Raw genomic sequence first — 12,919 nt, 5'->3', positions numbered from 1 at the left:
CCCTTTCCCCATCTCTGCTGCTCCCCCTCTGGGCTTTCTCAGCACCTGGCCCCACAGCGCTTCCTGGCAGCCAGAGACTGCGCTTTCTGCACCTGCAGATGTGGCCTCTCTCCTGATTGCTAAGGAAAGGAACCTTTCCAGGAAATGGCCACAGCTTCTGGGAAGCCCATGCTGAGAGGTGCTGCCTGTGGGGGAAATAGAAAAGCCCTCTGCTCCCCACCCTGTTTTTGCAAACACTGGAGTCTCAGCCCCCGGGTAACTGTTACCCTCTGCCCCTGCCTGTGCCGGGTTTAACCTCTGGCAGCGCCTCCCTGGGCTTAACTCCGGCTCCTTCCCTCCCCTGACTTTGCCCTTCAGCCCCTCCTAACTCTGCCTCCAGCTGCTTGACCCCACCAGTCAATTTCACCCCTGCTCAGACCCTGGCCACCCTCCTCTGATTTCCCCTTGCCCCTCTTTAATCCCTGTAAAAGTAGGAGGGGCTGGGTCCCATTCTCAGGGGCTGGGCGCCTGGCCCCTGCCTGCCCAATGCCCAAAGCGCCCACGATCTTGCGGATGTTTGCGAGTGCTGCAGGGTCACCTGCAGGGAGAGGGAGACACGGTTAGAGGTGATGCAGCCAAGGGTGCTCACCCAACACTGAGATGCAGCCACCTCTGGGGTGGGTTGCACAAGTCAGCAAATGAATTTGGAACAGGAAATGCACTGAAAGGACCGAGGCAGCTGCAGGAGGTGGAGAAAACCAGAAAAGCAGGAGCCCTGATCCCAGCCCTGCCCCTCCCCACTCTACCCACTAACCTCCACTCCCAGAGTTGGGGGGAGAAGCCAGGAGTCCTGGTCCCCAGCCTTGCCCACTCCCATATTTCAATATGGCTCCATCCAACAGCTGCCCCCCCCAACTGCAGGGCAGCGCCATGGGGCACACCAGGGGCTGCCTGTTTGCACAGGACGGGTGACACCAGTGCCCCAGGGTGGGGAGAGACGATGCTAAGGGAGAAGCAGGCAGCAGACACCCCCACGACAGAGAAAGAAGTGCTGGGGGTGCCGTGCTGCAAGGAGTGATGGGGGTTGGCAGGGAATGGGAGGATCTCCCCTCACAGCGGGTGCATCTGTCCCCGCAATCCTCCCCAGCCCTACCCTGGCCCAGGCTTATCCCGGCCCAGCTACCAGGTTACATTTGGCCTGAGTTCCCCAGCTGCTGGGGGATGGGCGTGGGGCTGGGTAGCATTAGCCTCTACTCCCCCTTCCCCCGACACAGCTGCATGGGAACTGACTAAAGGAGCCTGCAGCACTGCTGCCTAGAGGACACTGCGGCACCAGCCAGTGACAAACACATCATGGCTCTCTCATCCTCATCCTCTTTCCATATACAACCCGGGGTGAGGGGTGGGGACTCAGGGCAGTTGCATAGTTAACCTGTGGAACTCCTTGCCAGAGGATGCTGTGAAGGCCAAGACTATAACAGGGTTCAAAAAAAAGAACTAGATAAATGAACAGAGGACAGGCCCATCAGTGGCTATTAGCCAGGCTGGGCAGGGATGGTGCCTGTAGCCTCTGTTTGCCAGAAGCTGGGAATGGGCGGCAGGGGATGGATCACTGGATGATTCCCTGCTCTGTTCATTCCTCTGGGGCCCTGGCACTGGCTGCTGGCAGAAGACAGGAGGATACTGGGCTAGATGGACTTTGCCTGACTCCAGTCTGGCTGCCTTATGGCGCAGCAGTGACACCCAGTGGGCAGTCAGAGTAATGCACAGAAGGTATTTCCTTGGCGCAGCAGTGACACCCAGTGGTCAATCAGGTAATGCACATCCATCTGCAGTTCAGGAGTCTGATGACAAATGTTCTGAGGGCTGGAAAAATACCTTCTAGGAGCTATTGAAAGAGCTCAACCTGTTTAGCTTATCAAAAGAAGATTGAAAGGTGACTTCATTGAAGTGTTGAAGGGCCTTAATGGAGAGAAAAGGTTGTGTATTAAAGGGCCTTTAATTGAGCAGAGAAAGGCATAACAAGACCCAGTAGCTGGAAGGTGAAAAGAGACAAATTCATATTACAAATAAGACACAAATATTCAACAGCGAGGATGATTCACCACAGGAACAAGCTACCAAGGAAAGTGGTGGATTAACCATCTCCTGATGTCACTTAATGAAGACTAGATGCCTTTCTGGAAAGTGTTTGCTCCAAAAATAGCTCTTGTGTCATACAGGAGGCCTGTGATATGCAGGGGGTCAGATTAGATGCTCTATTGGTCTCTTCTGGCCATAAAGTTGACTAATTTCTGAGAAACTGAGTGTAGCATTGGGAGCAGTGTCTGATGTTTTCTTCTAGCCGGCTTCCTTCCTAGAACGAATGCTCCTTGAGTGGGGTGATCCACAGGGAGTAGCACAAACCAAAGTACCTGGCCAGGGGCAGGACATTAGCACAGCAAGGGAGGGGTGTGGCAGTGACATCACAAAGGCTTTTTGCAGGACCTCAGACAATAGCCTGGGTCTTGTTATGCCTTTCTCTGCTTTGGTCAAAGGTGGTGGGAAGGTGGTGACCTCACAGACAGATGCTGACATCAGGCAGGCAGGACAGGGGTGAGGGACCAGGTAAACCTCAGAGACCCTGTGGCTTTGCTTCAGCAAGTCTCCTTCTCCAGGGCTCTCTTTGAGGACTGAGAGAGTATTCGGGTTCAGGCATCGTGAGTGCCAGGAGGAACCTCTTTCGAGTTTTCTCCTTCCCTTTTAGTGATTTTACTAGAAAACAGCTGTCCCTGTTTAGAAGGTAAGAGCCTCCTCGAGGTTTGAAACCTGTTCGGTCTGATCCATCAGGTGATAGTTGAATTCTAGGCATGGAAAACACAAGCTTAAGGAGGCAGAATTTTATTTCACACTTGGGATTTTGTCCCATAGAATCAGTGGGGACATTAGGATTTGTCCTTTTGTTTCACCTTTTCCTCCATCCATCCCTCCCTCCTTTCTCTTTGTCTCTTGCTTCTTTGTCCTTTCACCTGTTCCCTCCCAACACCAGGAGGTGTGTGTGTGTGTGTGTGTGTGGTGGGAAGTGCTCTGCAGCTCCCACTGTGGGAGGTCCACCCAAAAATGTGGGGCTGAAATAGTGCTCGGGCAGTGATCCCCACCGGTGACCTGGGCCATCCTTTGGGCTCTCTGGTGAGATCCTCAGCCTCCCATCCTCTGTCTCTACCCTGATTGGCTGAGCAGGGGTTATTGACAGGAGGAGACTCAGGTACTTGTTGTTCTCTTTAAGACTAAGTAAATAAGTCAGAACCAGTTCTGTGTTTAATGAATTTTGCTGCTTCTCTGCATTAATTGTCTCTGAGCAGTTCATGATTCTCTCTAACATTGCAGTTCTCCTCAAATACTTGCTGAATAATTACTGTGCACTCTTGTTGGTCTGGATCTCATTTGAGAACACTTAAGTCATTCAGTGTTTGAAATTCAAGATCTGATGGTTAGTTTGAAAATCAGGGCTCTTGTGTCCTACTCCCAACTCTGCCACTGGCTGGCTGTGTGACCTAAGACAAGTCAATTCTCCTTTCTCAGCCTTAGCTTCTCCTCTTCAAGTAGGGATAATAATAATCCACTCCTACCTACCTCACAGTGGGTGGAGGACGGGGATCCATTGAGAGTGTCACTAGGAGTAGTGCATAATATGAGGTGTCCTATCACGTTTACTCAGAGCAGATTATGACATAATAGAATAGCTGAAATAGTCTATTTGATTTGTATTTTTTTATTTTGAAATTGTTAAGAGCAGCAACTACTTAGCTCAGACTGAAGCATCTTATCTAATGTTTGTGGTCTAAGTGTTCCTCTGTGTGTGATGAGACAATTTAACACACTGTGACAATCAGGAGATGCTTTTGTTTTGCAACAAAATATTTTTGCAAAGAACTTTCATCCCACTTGTTTTGATTTCAAGAAACAAACTGGTTTAGTCTGAAGGGGATTTTCTGACATTGAGCAGGCGCAGTGTGTCCCGTGACACCCACTCTATACAGCGACCCCTGCTGAGGTCGCCCTGCTGCAGCTGCAGCTGGTTCTGCTGGCGCCCTGTGGTTGCCCTCGTTCGGCCAGGAACAAGCCTCACTGAGCTGAAAAGAATCCTGTCCAACCAAATCTGACAGCTGCCATCATGTAGCCCAAAGTCCCCACACCTGCCGGGGAAACAAACCAGCCACCATAAAGTGGTCCATTGTCTCACGCTGGGCCAGAGCCTGACACGGCACCTGTGGGCAACCATTGCTCTGAACACGCCGGCCATGCACACGCTGGCCGATTCCTATGAAAGATGTCACTGCACGCCCCGGTACTTAAAAGGTACCTGTGCCACTGGTAGTGAGTTCTGGGGACAGTTGCTCACTTTCAGTGAATGTAACTGTAACTGTATCAGGCGTGCAGCTCTGTGCAGTCACATTTGATAGAAGTTTGCAATTAAATTCATACAAGAGGGTCAGATAAAGTGGCTACTACCACCACTATGTTTTGTCCCGTGAAGCTTTTACAGCCATTTTGAGGGGAAATGGGCCCTTGCCCACAGAAATGGTCTATAGGGACAGCTGCAGGCAGCAGGCGGAGAGATGATCTCATCAAAATTATTTGACTACTGGGTAATGTAATCAAAATCACTAAAGGAATGTCAGGGTTTCTATTGGCACTTAACTTGCCTGCCCCTGGCTGGCTCTGGTTGTAATCGGGGTTCAGTTGTGTAAAAAGGAGTAATCGCAGTGCAAGGGATGTTAGGCAAAGGAGAACTATGTGTGATGATGTAAGGTTTTAAGGACCTAAACTGACACTCATGGTTTGTAAAACTCTTGTTTTGTAGGTTTAAGATGAATTGGTTTGGTTCTGCTTTGCTGGGATTTTTTTATAATGCCACTGAAAATCCATTTGAATCATTCAAAGTGGCAAAACTGCCAGACACCTTTTGCCAGACACAGGTAACTAGTGTTGTTTGGGTTTGGGATTTAGCATTTAACCCTTAAGGCACCTCACTACTCTATAAAGTTCAAGACCAAAGTTATGGTTGTAGTAAGGGGCAGCCAGAACCAGAAGGATGGAGAAAGAAACATTGGTTGGACAGATGGATGGATGGACAAACCGAATAATTAAGCCTCTGTTTAAAAAAAAGGCTTAAAAACATTAAAAGGAAAAAAGGGGCAAAATGTTTCATTTACCAAAATAACTCAGCCTAGCTCTGCCCTTGGAGTTTGGGGTGGGGGCGCTGATTCCAGGGTTCACCTAGGGCACCAGTTGCTGGCAGCTAGTCTAGAGCTGCCCTGCCCAGAAGCCTTTATTCCTCCAGCCTGCGAGGATGGGAGGTGGGGGTGTCAGGAAGTTGCCCTTCAATCCCACACAAAAGGACCTCTTAGGAAAGGCAAAATCTTGAAAAGAAAAAGTTACATCAAGAAGGACTTCAAAGACAGAGCTTTTAAGATCTCAAGGAATAGTTGAGTGTCTGACCAGGGACTGGAACCCTGAACCTCAGATTAAAAGTCTGACGCTTGGCCCACTGAGCTAGCCAGGCTCACAAAAAGAGTCAGCTACTTTATGTAGAGGAGAAACTACTGAAGAAAAAGAGAGTAGGAAACACTAGAGGAAACCTGCTGGTCTCTTCCCCACAGCCCTGGCTTGCTCCTCCTGCCAGCGCCCTGAGGCATTTTGCCAGCACCATGCCCCAGTCAGCTCCACCTCCCCAAATGCTGGAAGGCCCAGCTCAGGGACCTGGCTGCCTTACAGCCGCCTCTTCCGCCCTGACCAATAGGGAGGAGGATTGAGGGACAGGCTAGTAGGAGCTGGGAAAATTAAGCCTACATGTTTCTGCCTGGTTTTGAACCAGGGACCTTTTGCATGTTAGGCAAACATGATAACCACTACACTACAGAAACTCTGCTGTAAGATACTCCTCCTCCCTTCATAAAAACATAAGAATGGCCATACTGAGTCAGACTAAAGGTCCATCCAACCCTGTATCCTATCTGCCAACAGTGGGTGCCCCAAAGGGACTAAACCTAACAGGTAATGATCAAGTGATCTCTCTCCTGCCATCTATCTCCACCCTCTGACAAACAGAGGCTAGGGGCACCATTCCTTACCCATCCTGGCTAATAGCCATTCATGGACTTAACCTCCATTAATTTATCTGCAAAAAGAAAGAGGAGTATTTGTGGCTCCTTAGAGACTAACAAATTTATTTGAGCATAAGCTTTCATGGGCTAAAACCCACTTCATCGGATGCATGCAGTGGAAAATACAGCAGGAAGATATATAGATATAGATATACACAGAGAAGATGAAAAAATGGCTGTTGACATACACACTATAATGAGAGTGAGCAGTTAAGGTGACAAGTATCAGAGGGGTAGCCATGTTAGTCTGGATCTGTAGCAGCAAAGAGCCTGTGGCACCTTATAGACTAACACCTATTAGTCTATAAGGTGCCACAGGATTCTTTGCTGCTTTACAGTTAAGGTGAGCTATTATCAGCAGGAGAAAAACCTTTGTAGTGATAATCGGGACGGCTGATTTCCAACAGTTGACAGGAAGGTGTGAGTAACAGTAGGGGGACAAATAAACATGGGGAAATAGTTTGACTTTGTGTAATGACCCATCCACTCCCAGTCTTTATTCAAGCCTAATTTAATGGTGTCCACTTTGCAAATTAATTCCAATTCAGCAGTTTCTCGTGGAGTCTGTTGTTGAAGATTTTTGTTGTAATATTGTGACTTGTAGGTCTGTAATCGAGTGACCAGGGAGATTGAAGTGTTCTCTGACTGGTTTTTAATGTTATAATTCTTGACATGTGATTTGTGTCCATTTATTATTTCATGTGGAGACTGTCCAGTATGGCCAATGTACATGGCAGAGGGACATTGCTGGCACATAATAGCATATATCACATTGGTAGATGTGCAGGTGAACGAGCCTCTGCTAGTGTGGCTGACGTGATTAGGTCCTAAGATGGTGTCCCCTGAATAGATATGTGGACAGAGTTGGCAACGGGCATTGTTGCAAGGATAGGTTCCTGCTAATGTTTTTGCTGTGTGGTTGCTGGTAAGTATTTGCTTCAGGTTGGGGGCTGTCTGTAAGCAAGGACAGGCCTGTTCTCCCAAGATCTGTAAGAGTGATGGATCATCCTTCAGGATAGGTTGTAGATCCTTGATGATGCACTGAGAGGTTTCAATTGGGGCTGAAGGTGATGGCTAGTGGGGTTCTGTTCCTTTCTTTGTTGGTCCTGTCCTGTAGTAAGTGACTTCTGGGTACTCTTCTGGCTCTGTCAAGCTGTTTCTTCACTTCAGTAGGTGGGTACTGTACTTGTAAGAACGCCTGATAGAGATCTTGTAGGTGTTTGTCTCTGTCTGAGGGGTTGGAGCATATGTGGTTGTATCTTAGAGCTTGGCTGTAGACAATGGATTGTGTGATGTGGTCTGGGTGAAAGCTGGAGGCATGTAGGTAAGTATAGTGGTCAGTATGTTTCTGGTATAGGGTGGTGTTTATGTGACCATCGCTTATTAGCACAGTAGTGTCCAGGAAGTGGATCTCTGGTGTGGACTGGTCCAGGCTGAGGTTGATGGTGGATGGAAATTGTTGAAATCATGGTGGAATTCCTCAAGGGTTTTTTCCATGGGTCCAGATGATGAAGATGTCATCAGTGTAGCGCAAGTAGAGCAGGGTCATTAGAGGATGAGAGCTGAGGAAGTGTTGTTCTAAGTCAGCCATAAAATGTTGGCATACTGTGGGCCATGCGGGTACCCATAGCAGTGCCGCTGACTTGAAGGTATACATTGTCCCCAAATGTGAAATAGTTATGGGTGAGGACAAAGTCACAAAGTTCAGCCACCAGGTTTGCCATGACATTATCGGGGATACTGTTCCTGATGGCTTGTAGTCCATCTTTGTGTGGAACATTGGTGTAGAGGCCTTCCACCTCCATAGTGGCTAGGATGGTGTTTTCTGGAAGATCACCAATGGATTGTAGTTTCCTCAGGAAGTCAGTGGTGTCTCGAAGATAGCTGGGAGTGCTGGTAGCATAGGGCCTGAGGAGGGAGTCTACACAGCCAGACAATCCTGCTGTCAGGGTGCCATTGCCTGAAATGATGGGGCATCCAGGATTTCCAGGTTTATGGATCTTGGGTAGCAGATAGAATAATTCTGCTGCTTTTTGGCCTGTCTGGGAGGTTTTTGTCAGCCCTGGCACACAAAAAGGGTATCATTGCGAGCCCACGAAGGTGAGATGAATTTTTGCCTGCCTTGCTCAGCTTGACTTGCTTCCTCACCCCATTCCTGCCTTAGATCCTGGGTCGCCTGGTGGCTGAAGATGGTCCATTGTCTCAAGCGGTGCCAGAGCCTGACACAGTGCCCCTGGGCCCCCTTTGCTCTGCACATGCCGGCCGTGCACATTTGCAAATACTTTAAAGCTCTTGTCAGTAAGTTCTGGGAACAGTTGCTCACCTTCAGAGGAAGCTCCCTAAAATTGGCCGGTCTCACCCAGTGGTACATTGACCTCTGTTCAGACTGAGCCGAAGTGGGGGTGGGGGGGGGGCTTGCTGATGTGGCTGCCACTGCTGTGAGGGGGGCCACTGTTGCGGATGAAGCCATCCTGGAAGCACCTTCCACCTAGCCACCCACTGAAAATCCTGTAGGATGTAAGGTGGGAATAGAAGAACACGGGGGGGCGGAGGCCTTCCTAATCTCCTCCCCCTTCCGCCACTATTGGCCATCCCATATCCGGTGCTGCACCCAGTGGGGTCAAAAAATACGCCATATCGGAAGAGTCAGTTGGGTTCTTTATCGTTGTCCCATCATTCCCTCGGGCCTGACCTGCCCTCCAGCTCAGCCACCCACTGAAAATTGAAAAACAAAAAAGTAGAGCCGTAGAAGGCTTCAAAGCCCACCAGGCCCAACCACCATTTCTAATACAGCAGAAAAGCCGCACTTCTCCTGACTAGGTGGGGACGTCCTATGGCCCCACAAGAAGTGGAAGGCCATCGTGTTCGGTCTCAGCAGCATTCGTGGAGCAGGGGGAAACACATGGCTGAGGTTAATGACAAGGTCCCCTTCCGCCACCGGCTGAGCCATTCCTCACAGGCCAGCAACCACTTCTCCCAGTTCGCGTTCCCCACCTCGTCCCCAACCGAACGCTAGAAGGCCCAGCCATCAACCTGCAAACTCTTGTAGCCCTCCTCTTCCGCCCTTACTGATAGGGGGGAGTATTGAGCCTCCCTCCCTTAGGCTCTTCAGCATCCCTGGGGAACACCAACACCGCCCAAGTGACTTTGGGCCAGTAGGTCAACCAATAGGGCTGCCTCCTAGGCCAGGCTGCAGCCCAGCTTCAGGACTCAGAGGAAATGGAGCTCGCATCCCTGCCTACAGGACTCCAGGCATGGCCAGGCTTCTGGATCAAACGTCCCTCTTGTGCTCAAGTCACAACAGCTAGCGGGTGAAAGACAGGCTTTCATGGCCTTTGAGAAAGCAAGACAGAGCCTTGGAAGACCCAGCAGGGTTTGTGGCACAGGAATTGTCCTCAGATCCCACCGAGACTTCAGCTCAGATTGCAGGATTCAAAGTCCCAAGTGCTGCCCTTACACCATGGGACCAATAGGGAACCCCCAGACCTCTGCTGAGCGCTGGTGAGGATGACCCTGTGGGGCAGCCCTGCCTTTGCTCACTGCTGGCCTGCAGCAGTTTGCTGCAGCTCCCAGAGGCCTTTCTTAATCCAGCCTGAGAGGCCAGTGGGCATGTGAGGAAGTTGCCCCTTCAGTCCCAGGCAGTACATGGCCCTTCCTGGTGAAAAGCCAAGTCCTGGGGAAAAAGGTGATGTCAAATAAAATCTTGGAGAGATGCCTTCTTTCTTTTGTGGGGAACTGTTCCTTTTGTCTGACTAGGACTTAAACCCTGACCTCAGATTAGAAGTCTGACACTCTACCAACTGAGCTAGCCAGGCTTACACATAAAAGAAGCAAATTTCATGCAGAAGAGAAACTAGTCATGAAAATGAGGGCAGGAAACAATACAGAAAACCTGCTATTCTCGCTCTCTTAGCAGTCCTAGCCCCAGCCTGCTCCTCCATCCGGCGCCCTGAGGCCTTATTCTTTTTTCAGTTAAATATCAAATCCCTGAGAAAACACAGTTATACAAAGCAAACGAAATCACAAACAGAAATGTCATTGGAAATACAGAAATAAAAAGGAAAATGCAATTCCCATCACTTTATCGTGTCGGCCATTCCTGTATCGAGAGCACCCGCGAAGGTCCCTGTGTGCTTACAAGAAACCTGGAGGAACTCATACCACAGCCTGAACATGAAACTCAACTGTTCCAGGTGCTAGTAAAACCCTTTCCTGCTGTGAAGTTGCACTCCATAGGATTTTATGAAAATATGCTAATCAGTGTGAATATAAAGTGACTGGACAATGCTTCATGCAAATGTCTCTTGTAAGGTATCATTACAAAGCTTATAATCTACTGTGTGTTCATCCTATTTGTATGGAACCGATCATTCTTGGATCTGAAACTAGAAATATGAACTATAACTCTGAGGTCCTGTTGTAATGATGCAAAAGTGTGGGCCATTAATAGTGGTTTGGACTCTTGATGGCTCCCATTAACCAGGACAATTGACTGAGATGGCTCTGTCCTGCACCATCTGTGAGTCAGGCCAGGAAGAATGAAGGCTTGGTATCACAGGACATGTGACCATGTCACCTGGTACAGGAATCCATCTTAAACCTGGGGCTTTTCCCCAGAGAGAGACAAAGAATTCCTGCCTTGTACCAAAGCTGTATAAGGGGTGGAACTGAACAAACATGGCTGCAGTCATGAGACATCCCCTAGCTACCACCTGAGCTGGAACAAGGGCTATACCAGGTGAAAAGATTGGGCCCAGACAAGAAATAAGTCTAGTCTGCAAAAGAAGCTTATTGAAAGATCTCTGAGGGTGAGATTTGATCTGTATTGAGTTTCATACTGTATTAGGCTTGACTTGCATGTTTTTGTTTTATTTTGCTCTGTGAAAAATACAAGGTCCATAGAGAAGGAAAAGAAAATGCCCTAGAAAAGTCTGTCTCTGTGTGTGTGTGTGAGATGGGTGGGAGGGTGTCTAGAAACCACTCTCCTCTAGTTAGTTTTCTCTGATTTCCTGTAGAAAATCTGAAGCAGGGAGCAAAAGCCATTGCCTTCTCTGAGGCTTGAACTCAGGACCTTCAGATTATGAGACTGACACGCTGCCAACTGCGCTAAGAAGGCTTGGAAAACTTGAGGCTCAGTGTATAGGACCCTCCTACAGCAGTGACTGGGGCAGGAAGGAGCCAGAGATCTGCTGGAAGAAGCAGGAGCTCTGGTGACCAGAGACTTTCGTGGAAGCTTTCACAGCAGCAAAGAAATCAATTCATGCTGCCAGTGAACAATCTACTGGAACTAATGGCAGCACAGGGGGGATGTTTCCAAGCTATGCACCTACTTCCACATTTTAGAACTTACTCTCCTTTTCCTAGTAGGGCACTTTCCATGCAAATTAAGCAAAGCAAGTTGGGGAAACTACACAGGTAATAAAAACCAGTGCTCCAAATAAGGCTTGAATTCATAATCCCAGCAGTAGCCCCCTCTGCGCTAACCAGTTGCACCAGTGCAGGTGCTTCTCAGGCCTTGGCTACACTTGCAAATTTGCAGCGCTGCAGCAGAGTGTGAAAACACACCCTCTCCAGCGCTGCAAATTGCGGCACTGCAAAGCGCCAGTGTGGTCAAAGCCCCAGCGCTGGGATCGCGGCTCCCAGTGCTGTCTGTTATTCCCCACAGGGAGGTGGAGATGGACAGCGCTGGGAGAGCTCTCTCCCAGCGCTGGCGCTGACTACACTTACGCTTCAAAGCACTGCCACGGCAGCGCTTTGAAGTGCAAGTGTAGCCAAAGCCTTAGGCAAAGCTGGGAAGCGGCAGTTATCAGTCTCTGTGATTCACACCTTTGCCTGGTAATTGAAAGGCTGATGCATCAAACCTAACTCAAGATGCGGCTTTTCAGCCATGAGACTCCAGGACATTTTGACAGAAAGAAAATCTCTGTTTTGGTTTAGCCCCATTTGACTCCTGCTGCCCGTCTTCTCCCCTCCTCCAGTCTCTTTCCTTCCCCACTGGGGCCGTGCAGAGAGGAGCCCCAGTCAGTCTCTGTCACAGAGTCTGTATCCCATAAAGGGAGGGAGGAGGTTGCTCCAAAACACTGATAATGGGGAGGGTGGGCATGGTTAGGGGTAGAAAGGATGGAGAATTAACAGTGGGGCCCAGAGAGATTCCCCCAGATTGGGGAGATCCCCTGCTGCCCCCCATCAGCCAGCTGTGGGAAGAACAACTTGGGATTGCTTGGGAAAGCCACCTTTAAAAACACAAGTGTAACATGCTAGTTACATTTTAATAACACCAAAGCCTCCTCAATCCCAGGGTCACAATCACTGGAATGATTTTGCCTTGATATTTTACCAGCCGCAGACACAAAGCAAGTCAAATTACAGTTTCCGCTCGAGTCAGTGCACACACAAGAACTGGAGGCTTTTAATTCCTTAGGTTCTGCTGCCATTTCATTTCTGTCCTGTTCCAAGATTTATCATTGTGCAAAGCAACGTTAGGCCCTTGGGAGTGTCCCCCTCAGTGCTGCCTGCCACCCTTGGGCAATTTAAAAGGGCCTGGGACACCCGCCACCACCACCAGCAGCACAAGGGGACTAAGGCAGTTTCCTGCCCACCCTCACTCCATGTGGCACGCCACTCCCGGAAATGGCTGGCACCTCCCTGGTGTGGGGGAGGTCTCCGTGTGCTGCCCCGCCCTGAGTGCCAACTCTGCCAACTGTGGCAATGGGAGCTGCGGGGGTGGAGTCTGCGGGCAGCCATGCACAGAGACACCCCTGGCCCTCCCGCTTAGGGGCTGCTGCCAGAGGAGG

General features: G+C 49.5%; 1 protein-coding gene and 2 non-coding genes across 3 annotated transcripts in view; all 3 read right to left on the bottom strand.

Moving 5' to 3' along the window:
• LOC120375640 (zinc finger protein 850-like) overlaps positions 1 to 12,919 on the bottom strand; it is a gene marked incomplete at its 3' end in the record, with an annotated part of 811,498 nt that overhangs the window by 58,971 nt on the left and 739,608 nt on the right. The window lies entirely within an intron of this gene.
• TRNAV-AAC lies at positions 5,813 to 5,885 on the bottom strand. Its single transcript has one exon. It is a non-coding gene; the product is annotated as a tRNA-Val (tRNA).
• TRNAM-CAU lies at positions 11,169 to 11,241 on the bottom strand. The gene has a single exon. It is a non-coding gene; the product is annotated as a tRNA-Met (tRNA).

Source organism: Mauremys reevesii, linkage group 12 (genome assembly GCF_016161935.1).
Source record: "Mauremys reevesii isolate NIE-2019 linkage group 12, ASM1616193v1, whole genome shotgun sequence".
Taxonomy (NCBI): Eukaryota; Metazoa; Chordata; order Testudines; family Geoemydidae; genus Mauremys; species Mauremys reevesii.
This window is presented reverse-complemented; position numbering and strand designations above follow the sequence as displayed.